The sequence below is a fragment of the Amblyomma americanum genome, chromosome 1 (assembly GCF_052857255.1).
Source record: "Amblyomma americanum isolate KBUSLIRL-KWMA chromosome 1, ASM5285725v1, whole genome shotgun sequence".
In the NCBI taxonomy this organism is placed as follows: domain Eukaryota; kingdom Metazoa; phylum Arthropoda; class Arachnida; order Ixodida; family Ixodidae; genus Amblyomma; species Amblyomma americanum.
Window position 1 is genome coordinate 194,887,116 of NC_135497.1, and position 8,316 is coordinate 194,895,431.

General features: G+C 50.6%; 1 non-coding gene across 1 annotated transcript; it reads left to right on the plus strand.

Annotated features, from left to right (window-relative positions):
* The first annotated feature begins 734 nt into the window (after nucleotides 1–734).
* TRNAS-GGA (transfer RNA serine (anticodon GGA)) lies at nucleotides 735–807 on the plus strand. Its single transcript has one exon. It is a non-coding gene; the product is annotated as a tRNA-Ser (tRNA).
* Nucleotides 808–8,316: the final 7,509 nt, after the last annotated feature.

The following is an 8,316-nucleotide window of genomic DNA, read 5'->3' on the forward strand; positions in this document are numbered from 1 at the left end:
CTCTCAAGGTTCGCTTACACGCAGTAAACATAAATACCCACGAAAGCAGCTGATTGGACAGCCGTCGCCGTAGCTCAGTTGGTAAGAGCACCGGACGCGATATTCGGAGGTCGTGGGTTCGGATCCCACTGGCGGCATGGTTGTTTTTTCTGCTGCTTTATAAGTAATTTCCTTTAAACCAATTGATTGGCACTACAAATAAAAAAAAGATTAAAAACATTCCCCTATGCCCCATGGTTTCCGTGACTGTTGGCTTCCTTAATATATATATATATATATATATATATATATATATATATACCCCACCTGCGGAATGGTTATTTTTCTGCTGCTTTATAAGTAATTTTTCCTAAGCGATAGATTAATCGAATTAATATTATCTCATTGATCAGCACAACACATTAAAAAAATTAAACATTCCTTATCCACCTCGGTTTCGATGACTGTTGGCTACCTCCATAAGTTTGTCAAACTAGCCCCTCATTTCATTTACATTGTCTGCTACTAGCTTAACGAAGGTCTCGGTTCTGGCAGTCTTGATGGCATAGGCAGCATAAGAGGGCTCTCGCACAGCTTCCGCCCTCGCCGTTAGATGGCGTTCCACGTCACACTCGCGGTATTACAGGATGTGCTACGTCCGCCGCTATGGACGAGGGTGGCTCTGGTGAACACTCTCAAGGTTCGCTTACACCCAATAAGCATGAATACCCACGAGAGCAGCAGATTGGACAGCCGTCGCCGTAGCTCAGTTGGTAGAGCATCGGACGGGATATTCGGAGGTCGTGGGTTCGGACCCCACCGGCGGCATGGTTGTTTCTCTTCATGTGCAAAACTGTCGTAAGCACATTAGGCGTCTAATTTTACAACTTCCTTGTCACCTTTAAATTTTGCAAGACCGAGAGCGACCGTCCTTCTGACCTTAGTTGACCGAACACTTGTTTTATCGCTGCGCCGCTGAACTGCTTTCTGTTTGAGACACGAGTTCGACCAATAAAGTTTTCGAGTTGGACGCAAGCTTTCTTGTCGTCATTCTGGCCTGACTAACGCTACCAGAACGTAACAGAACCAACCAGTACAAGCTGCGTATGCTGCCACAGATACTGACGCATAGTGAGAATTAATAATAATAATAATTGGTTTTTTGGGGAAATGAAATGGCGCAGTATATGTTTCATAAATCGTTGGACACCTGAACCGCGCCGTCAGGGAAGGGATAATGGAGGGAGTGAAAGAAGAAAGGAAGAAATAGGTGCCATAGTGGAAGGGCTCCGGAATAATTTCGACCACCTGGGGATCTTTATCGTGCACTGACATCGCACGTTAAACATCGCCAGGTGGCCGAAATTAATCCGGAGCTCTCTACTGCGGCACCTATCGCAATTTCAGAAATTATGTATGTGCAATGAGGGACTTCACCTACCATAGAGATCGCCATTTTTTGTTGTTCACGTATATTTTCAACCTTCGGCGTGTCCTGAAGCGGCCTAAAATATTTTTTTAATTATTTTCCAAAATGATCTCAGATTATGCAGTGGAATCTCCAGTGCCCTATATTTTCTTAAATTTAGGGACTTTTATTAATGTGTAAGCATCACGAAAACTTACTCTTTAGTTCCTTACATTGTAAGCTTAGCTACCTGGTATAACGCGCATTGCTGTAAGGTTTATTAGTGCAGCCCCGTTAGGTTCAGGAAAACTTCCTTTTCGGAGTGCTGTTTGGTTTCCTGAATGACGTGAGGAAAATTCATGCTCTCGGGAGGTTTATCGAAAGCGATCGCGAGGCTGCAGAAATGCGGGAGAATAATGCAAAGCTGGTAGCCATCGCCTCTCAGGTAGGTCTGTTGGCTCGTGAAGGCCGATTATATTGAGACAGAGTGCAGTTCCGAAATAATTTTGCTTTGTGGCTGTTAGTTCGTGCTTGCAGTTACTGTCAGCAACTGACTTAATCTTTGCGTTGTCATTGACTAGGACGGGCGGTCGTCAGACGCCGCCGAACTTCAAAATGCCTTTCCAAGAGGAGACCTTGGACGTCGCGTGCGTGCAGCGTGCTCTGCTCCTGCGGCAAAGGTTGGGTTCCGTCTATAACCGTTCCTTTCGCGAATGACATGCCGCGTTTTCCCGGGGGCACCATGAATTATTAACGCCGCTGTTGTGCAAAATTAAAGAAACTGCGCTTGAAATTTCAGGAGCTATATATTTACGCTGCAGAATCACTTACTCTTTGAAACTTTCCATCTAAGTGTTCACGTCGCATATCATTCTAAACACTCATTAAGACCTGCCGGAACACGATCACAACCTGATAGGCTTGCTTTTCAGCCAAATATAAGGGTAGAACACGTTGACGTCTGCGCTCGAAGCATACATTCGACAGCATACACAGTCGGGCTAAAGGAGAGAGCGCGCAGACGTTAATCCCTTGTTTCAGACTTCTCCCTTGGCTTTTATGTTTGGAATATGGCCGAGCGCTTGGCTTGAAGCACTCCGGCACGGGTCGGCCCGGTATTGCGCTGCCTCCGGGATCAGCCCGGGCCATATTAGCACGGCGCGTCTTTTCTTTCACTATTTGCTCGCCGATCATTTATTTTATTTTTTTATTTACAGAACCCTTACAGGCCTCCGGAAAGGCATTGTGTAAGGGGGGTCAAATACAGAAGTTTCTGCAAAATAGGTTAGAAGTCAGAAAAACATAGTAAAGTACAGCAAAACACAAAAAAAAACAGGTGAGTTCAGATACGATATCGCAATTCACAAAAAGAGATAACAGTTAAACACAACTATGCGTCATGTAACAAAAATAGGCGAAATGAACAAAAAGTTATACAAAAGCAAAAGAGTATATCAGGCATACATGAAAGCTGCGCATCAACAAAACCAAAGAGGCAATAGTCTCGATCAAGCAGCTGAAGACGAAGATATATGCATCTTGAGTACAAAAATGACGTGCTAGGCGTTATCAATGAAGTGCTTGAGTAGATATTTGCAAAAGGTGTCATGATTGCCCTGCAGGGCGATGCAGTCCGGAAGATCGTTCCAGAGACGGATGGCACGCGGGAGTGATGAGAAGTTAAAAGCATGTGTGTTGCCAAAAATCCGGGCATAGCTGTAGTTATTATGTAATCTACGTGATAAGTAGGAGGGACGCTGTAGTTGTGCTGGCGGTGAATCAGTGGCATGAACGTTTTTGTGAAAGATAGATAAAAGGGCCATGTCAAGACGAATCTGCAACGGATGGAGCGAAATTTCGATCTTTAGTTGGCATACACTGGAATGATAGCTTTAATTTTGCGAAATGAAACCCTCGTATACCCATCGTGTACTTACAGATTTCAACACGGCAGACACTGCATGGGGTTACGGCTACAGCACGACCAAGGGAAGACAACTCGGGCAAGATGCGCAGGAACTCGAATTCACGTTACTTACGGATCCGGCGCACCCGACGAGAATCGGTACCTCCACTACCAGAGACACGACCCCGGACCTGAAGTTCGTCCGAAATGCCGGGACGACGGCTACCACGTGGAAAAACACGTCGACTGACCCGGGGGGTGACCACATCATCGTCGAAATACACGTACAGACTCCGGACAAGCCGCACGACAGTAAGCAAAATTTCAAATGGACCGATTCGGAAGATTTCAGAAATAAACGAAACCAACAAGAGTCTTCAGGAGATACGATCACGGACATCGAAGCCTGGACCCGCTCGCTGGTTGCAGACGCCAAAGCGTCAACCAAGACCGTCGAAACCGAGGTTGAAACTGACAAGATGGACAGCCGCTTGGCGCATCTCATCGAGGTGAATACCTCTGTACTGGCCAGGTGGAAGGGACCGAGACTCAATCGGAGACTCAGAAAGAAAATAGCGGACATCAACCGCAACATCGAGGAGCACAGCCGAACGCTCAACCGCCAGCAATGGGATGAGTTATGCAATGCAGTCGACGGCCAACTACACACCGGGAAATGGTGGAACCTGCTCAGGCATCTGTTGGACGAAACGAAGACCAAGTCCCCCAAGAGGAAGTGCCTCGCACGTCTATTACACAAGGAGCTCGAGAAGCACGGTGAAGATGCAGTGACCGTCCGGTTACGAGCGGAGTACTTGCCGCACACTTCGACCGCACAACACGGCCCATATGAGGGTGATCCGAACGCAGAATTGGATAAGGACTTTAACGTACAAGAGATCAGGACGGCGCTGCACAACCTCCACAGCAGATCAGCGCCGGGCCCCGACGGGGTGTCGAATCGCGCCCTAAAGAATCTCGACGACCGATCCGTGGAACAGTTAACGGCATTCATCAATGAGTGCTGGCAGCGCGGCAGCTTCCCGCAACAGTGGAAAACTCCGAGAATGATACTAATCCTAAAACCCGGAAAACCGCCGAGCCTCGACAACCTTCGCCCCAAATCTCTAACGTCGTGCGTCGGCAAGACCATTGAGCGCGCACTGCTTAACCGCTGGCAAGCCCACTTAGAGCAGAGAGGGGCATACCCACCATCCATAATAGGATTCCGCACCCAATTATCCACGCAAGACGCAATGTTACAACTGAAGCACCAGGTGCTTGACGGCAAGACGAGAGGCACCAGAACAATTCTCGGCCTCGACCTTGAAAGCGCGTTCGATAGAATCGCGCACTGGCGATCTTACACCAAATATCGCGGCAAAACCTAGGTGTACACTCGTACAATTCCGTTAAAGATTTTTTGGCAGACAGGCGAGATTTTTTAGTGGCAGGGGACCTCCAGCTAGAAGAGCAAACGCTGGGAAGCACCGGCACCCCGCAGGGCTCCGTCTTCTCGCCCATGCTCTTCAACCTCGTCATGATCGGGCTAGCAGAAAAGCTGCAAGAACTCGAAGACGTCTGGCACACCATATACGCCGACGACATAACACTCTGGGTGCACGAAGGCAGCGACGGTCACATCGAAACGGCACTGCAACTAGCAATGGAGACAATAGCGGAATACCTTGTGGGTACGGGATTACGATGTTCGCCTACAAAGTCGGAACTCCTACTCTACCGCTCTACGCAGAGGGGCAAACCACCCGGGTGTGGTCAGAATGCGGCAACGACCAGACGAGAATACGAAGAGATCAGACTGCGCACGAGCAACGGAGCAACCATCCCGGTAGTGCACAAAATTAGGGTGCTTGGCATCTTAATCGAAGCCAATGGAGTCAACGGCGAAACAATCACTAAATTACAGCACAAGACTGCTACGCCATGCGAATCCTCAAGAGGGTCACCAGCAGAAGAAACGGAATGAAAGAGGCGAGTCTCCCACGACTCATACACTCTTTCGTCATGAGCCGTATTGCGTACGTTGCGGCATTCCAAAACTGGTACAAGGGAGAAGAAGCCAAGAACAACGTCCTCATCCGCAGGGTGTACAAGATAGCACTGGGTCTACCCGAGTCCTCCAGCACGCAACGCTTGCTCCATCTCGGGCTTCACAACACGCTTGCCGAAATCGCCGAGGCGCAGCGCAATTCACAACTAGAAAGATTAGCGGGCACGAGAGCAGGACGCCAGATCATGAAAAGTGTCGGCATCCGTTACCATGCACAAAAAGGCCAGAAAGTCGCTGTTCCGGACGCGATCAGACAAACCCTAATAGTCGACCCGATTCCGCGGAACGTCCACCCAGAACACAACCGGGGAAGAAGAGTGGCCAGGGCCAGAGCTTTCCTACACAACCACGAAGACGAAACGGGGACAAGGTACGTTGACGCCGCGGAATACGCAGAATGCTCGCGATTCGCGGTTGCGGTCGTCGATTCGAGTGGCGAAACGCGCATAGCGGCAAGTGTAGCGTGCGAGCGCGCAGAAGCGGAGGAAGCGGCGGTGGCCCTCGTCCTCACGGATCCGACGTGCACCACTGTTCTCTGCGACTCGCGACAAACGGTCAAAAACTTTGCCAAAGGATGGATCTCACCGACAGCGGTCCGAATACTGAGCAATCGAAAAGTCCAGTGGGAGGAAGCTTTTCAAACCAAAATCCAGTGGTTCCCGGCGCACATGGGAGCAGTATCGTACACATATCGCAACCGTAACGAGACGGCACACGCCAAGGCGCGCGAGCTCGCGAACCGCGCCGGCGACCGTCGTCCATGGGACAGCACCAAAGACTGTTTGAGCACATACAACGAAATTACCAAGGCCCTCTGCCTGGCCCACCGAACCTTCCCTCTTCCCAACAACAAGCTGGACAGGGCGCACGGGATGGCCCTCAGACAACTGCAGACGCTCACGTACCCCAACCCGGCACAATACCACAGACTCTACCCCGGAACATACCCGACGAATATATGCAAGGTCTGCCACACTGCTATAGCAACTTTACCCCACATGCTGGGACTGTAGCAAAAACCCTGCGCTAACTCCGGAACCCTCCCGCCGCGGTGGGCCGCTGCCTGGCGCAGCCCCAGTCTCGGTGACCAACTCTGGGCCGTCCAGCAGGCCCGCGAGGCAACGGCGAGGCAACACCTCGACGTCCCCACATGGGAGACCTAAGGCCCCGTCGGCGAAAGTTCTGCAGGACTTTTGAATAAAGTTGTTACCAACCAACCAACTTTCAGCACGCGGCAGCGAGCGTGGCTCGGCTTGAGCCAGTAGGCAGGCCCGTGCTCTTTCCTTTCCTTCTTCCTCTCAGTAACACCAGTCAGTAAGTCAGTGGGCCGAAATGGGAACGAGCGTGCGTTCTCCTTCCGCGTGAAGGGCAGTGGAGCAGTGGCGACGCCACCGAGGTGCGGCGGGAGACGGAAACAGACCCTATTGCGAAGGCCGTAAGAAAAGCGCGCGCTCCCCTCGAGACCGGCCGTGGCACAAGAGGCGAGGCGGCGGTCGGCTCAGCGATGGCAATTCACGTGGTACGTTATGTAGCTTTCACACCTCTACTTCAAGGTGAAGTGCACCGCGCCGATGATGACCTTAGCTCGACTTGGCTAGTACAGTTTTTGCTTTAAAAGATGTTTCAGACAGGCTCTCTCTCTCTCTCACACACACACACAAACACACACACACACACGCACGCACACGCACACACACGCACACGCACACCGCTGCAACGAAATTCACGGGGTGCGCGAAAAATTTCGTTCCCGCGAAATCAACCCAAAAAACTAAGATCTGACTGCACTGTTAAGAAATATCGTTTATTTGCAAAAAAACTTGGTCATCTTGGCTTGCGTCCTTTCAGTGGACATGAGCGTCGTGCTGCAAGTTTCACACTCAGCTAACAACTGCATCGCGATGTCGTCGTCATGCGCACAAGTAAAAACACAAATGGTGTCAAATGCGTCCATCACAGGCAATTCAGACGGCAGGGCTGGTGCATCTTCCGCTGCAACATCTCCGCTACAACGTCCACTGCAACATCTCATTTTTTTCCTGCCGCTGGATGTCGCGCTTATAATTCGTGCCTTCTCTTCAAGAGAAAGGAACTTCCGCTTCCTAGACAAAGTCGCGATGCTTGTGTAGATTGAAGAGCACAAGCACGAGTGAAAAAAAAAAACAGCCTAACTAGGGAAAACGCGCTGCTGCTGTTGCCAAGCTGCTGCGGCCTTTCGCGACGGATTGGTTGCCGCTCTGGTTTGGAAAAAAACGGGAGCTTGCACCCGCGCCTTGTCGCAAGGCAGCTAGCCCGATCGTCATCACCGCCAAACAATGGCTGTCTTCATGTGCGTTTGAATGAGCGGATCACTTGGTTCCAGCGAAAGTTTAGTGAAACAAAACAGCGTGGACCTACGGAAGTACACAAATGGGCGGCGATAGTCCTGTTTTATTGTTATATTTTTAAACTCAGCTTCGCATATGTGTGTGTGCGTGCATGCGTGCGTGTGTGTGTGTGTGAGGGGGGGGGGGGGGGCTCCACAGGTGAAGGTAGCCAGTAACGCAGTTCCTGGAAGCGCATAAATGTTTGTGCCCTCGCGGTGTCAGGCACTTATATCGACACAACAGGACAAGTACGAAGGAAAGGCATGACTGGTAGGCATGAGTTTTCTGTAGTGCTGACAAAACGTGTGGTGATCGTAGGTACGATGCTGCTTCAAAAGTGATAAGGGCCGCAACGAACTGGCAAGCCTGTGCGTTGCGAAGTGTCAGTGGGGTGTTTGCTTTTAAGAGCTATACACTGCACGTTTGGCGTCATCGTCCGCCCGCTTACAGGATATGTGTGCAGGTCTGCACGTGCCGGTTTTTAACACTCCGTGGCACGTCCACAACCTGTTCATCCAAGGTGTTCACGGTAGCGCTGCGCAAGTCTCCGGGCTGTGGCCTGGGCCTGGGCATCCTGAAGGACGGC